Consider the following 3,547-nt stretch of genomic DNA (forward strand, 5'->3'; position numbering starts at 1 on the left):
CAGGGTCATCCCAAATGAGTGACCTCACAGTGCCTCTTGGGATAAACGCTGGGTCTTAAGAATCTAAATGTTCTATGATTCATAGCAAAACTATCAACAGAAACCCCATCACCTGCACTGTCAATTCAAACACTGGTAAACATTACTCTGTCGAGCACATTTTCCCTGAATCTTTTTTCTGTTTAGCCTTCTATGATATATTGTTATTATTATTAGTTTATTTGGCAGATGCATTTATCCAAGAAATAGGTACTGTAGTGAAGTGGTAAGCCACCCCATATCGTGGTAGGTTTGCATGCATCATTCTATATTCCTGTGACAATTTGTATGGTTTAGCAGGTGTTTATTTCTCACAGACTTTGTAGTGGAATCCTTTAAATTCATTACCAGCATGGCTGTGAATTACATAAATGTTTGAAATTGTTAAAAGCAACAATAAAATCTCACATTTAGAAAAGGTATTTGAACAAAGTGTTTGTTATTATGTTATAGCTTCTTTTACAGCACTTTTTTTTTACTGTGGTTGACACAGAATAACGCTCTGGAATGTATCCTAGGTAACACCCAAAGATAACAATGTAAGACTTGTATTCAGTTTTTGGATCGAGCACACCGTGTCCTAGTGCTTCCTTTGTGTTTGCAGATAGTTTGATGGCATGCTCAGACGGTCCAAGTTGTTTTTTTCAGGAAATCCTTTGTTTGGTTTATAGATGTGTTACCGGAACACATAAAAAGTTGAAGACACAGGGTAGTGAGTTGATCTGTTTGGCCTTCACACAGATCAAATAGACCCTTTCCACACCTGTGAAGAACTGCACACACAGTGGAAGCCGCTGCTGCTGCTGCGTGACAATGGATTGTTTCCTAAGAGGAAAGTCCTCTGTGATGGAACGTCACATTGACAGGAAAGGAGATATTGTACGACAGAGAACAAGCCATACCAACCATGTGCCAGGAAGTACTCGTTCCATAGATCTTTCCTCAACAGAAAATCAAAAACCTCCAGAGAAAGTAAAACCTGTATTATCAATCTGTATAAATAACACCATTATTATTAATTAAAATGTGTGGGCACAGGGGTTTACCAGGATGTGATTACTGAAACAGAATCATATACAGTGATTCAAAACAACGACCAGAATATAGGAGTTAACATAACCTGAGATATTTCAGAGTTGTCCTTAAAGTTCAGCGTATCTGGTCCACTATCTCTTGAGTGCTCTGAATGCTTGCTGAAAACAAACTTTAGCTGGTACCTGCTAAACCACTACCTACAGGGGTCAATCATGGAAACACATGAGATGGACTGAAAAGGGTTTCTAGTTTGATACCAATCATCTGTGCTGGCACTTTTTTTCCTGAAAGACACTATGGAGAAGAAGTATTGAGGCACACAACTTTTTGTTTTCCAACAGGTGATCAAAGCATGTCATTGATTGAGAATAAAAGCATATGTGTTCCACCTGCACCAGCTGAGTGTAGGCTATTGCAACTCCTCTGGAAGTTAAGATAGTCCTAAGCAGATGTTGTTGTAGCCTTAGTCATCGAAATGGTGGTCTCGAATGGTACAATAGTGTCAACTAAAAGGCAGGTGTTCTTAGTCCTGTTACCATGGCAAAGTCTTGCTTAGGCTATAGAATATTGTCTCAATGGGCTAATCGCAATGTGTTCTGGTGTTTCAGTGCATTTTCCACTCATAACAATGGTACTCTTTTTTTTGTGATGACTTACTCAGTATTCGTTGTGTGTTACACACAGGCTACTATGTGGGGAACGGTATCTTGCCACTACACAGAATGGGCCGAAGGCAGCAGTATGTGATACAACTTCCCCTTGAAAGTTGTTTTGATCTCTTTGGTTATTTCATAAGGGCACTGTGTAATATCTACTGCAGGTCACATCTGTGTACGTTTTGCTCATTGTCTTCAATAATTTCTTAGTGTTTCTTGCAAGCTTGCATTGGTTCTGATCATTGTTTCAGAGATTCACAGAAAATGACACATACTGTACATTCAGTTTCTAGTTGTGGCATCCCCAAATCCATTGAACTCGGCCAATTTAGGAGATTTTGTGAATAGTTAAAATAAAATTTTGCATTAACTTCAAAAGTATATTCAGTAGTTATTTGTTTCGCAACTGTCCCTGTCCTTAAAGGAAAGACAACTATAAATTAGCAATGTTAAAAAATCTATATAAATAATGATGTTTAAGAAGGATATTGGTTGTAATAAAAAAAATATGCAGTTATTAACTTGGAACAAAATAGGCCTAGTAAAATACTTAAAGTGTTTAAGGATATGGAGCTTGTGTTACATGTTCCCATATGTTGGTACAACTGTTTACATAAGGTGTGTGTATTATTTAAATTTTTTTAATTTTTCTTTTAAATTGCATTCCCTGTCACAAGATGGCTTCCCATGTACCCGCATGGACTACATTTCCCATCATCCTCCTGCTCACTGGTAAATCCATCTCAATTTAAAAGTTTAAAAAAGTAGTATAATTGTAAAAAAAAATAAAAAAATCGAAACAATACACACACCATACGTAAACAGCTTTAGCAACACATGGGAACATGTAACAGAATGTAGTAAAAAGGTCCTTATGTAACCTTTAATATCCTTTCTGCACACTTCCAAAAGAACATAACTGATGCAAACTGGAGATGAAAGTATAATGCAGTATAAGACATTCTGTATATACTAGTTAGTACCTTAGTTTGAAGTTGAAAATATATTTTTGCGTGTAGCCACTAACAGAACAAGTAAGTTTGATAAAGAAAAATGACTATCGTATTTCAACCAACCTTTAAATTTTATACTTACTGATGAACAGAAATATATTCTAGTTATCCCAGTTATGGTTGTAGTGGAATTTTTAAACATGCTGAATGACTCTCATTCACTGGAACCATATTTGAAAACATGCAGCAGTTGCTGCAGTGTTAAATGATAAGAGCTGCAGCTGGCTCCATTAGATAAGCTTTCTGAACAGAAACATTCAGTGCTATTATGACTGATTAGAAAATGAGTTTCAGTACGTGAATACATACAATCCAAAGATTCATAGCATGCTTTTTTTTCATGCTGAGTGAATCTAATGTCCAGTGCCACAATACTGCAAGTTCTCTTTCTTTGTTTGAAACAATAAGACCCCACCTGAGCCTTCAATGTGCTGCTGTCAATAGGAAACTACAGCATTTGGGACAGGTGGGGTGCTATTGAATGTAACACAGGAAGTCAATGGGGAGAGCAAACCAAATAGTTCCAATAAACATTTAGTTCTGGTAGGATGAGTAGGCTTTAAAACAGCAGTGGTCAAATTTGGCCCTTCCACTTGTGGTCTTTGTTCCAACCTTTTTCTACATTGTTTAATTAAACCAATTAAACTGCCACCCAGACCCTGAAGTTATTAATTATTTAATTTTACCAGTTAAACCTGGTGTGGAATGGCCCTCCAGAAACATGATTGGACACCCCTGCTTTAAAACAGTGCACAGCAAAACAATGGATTTGTGAGAATGTTACTTTTCTAATGAGTAAGAACA

Source organism: Polyodon spathula, chromosome 4 (genome assembly GCF_017654505.1).
Source record: "Polyodon spathula isolate WHYD16114869_AA chromosome 4, ASM1765450v1, whole genome shotgun sequence".
NCBI classification, from domain to species: Eukaryota; Metazoa; Chordata; class Actinopteri; order Acipenseriformes; family Polyodontidae; genus Polyodon; species Polyodon spathula.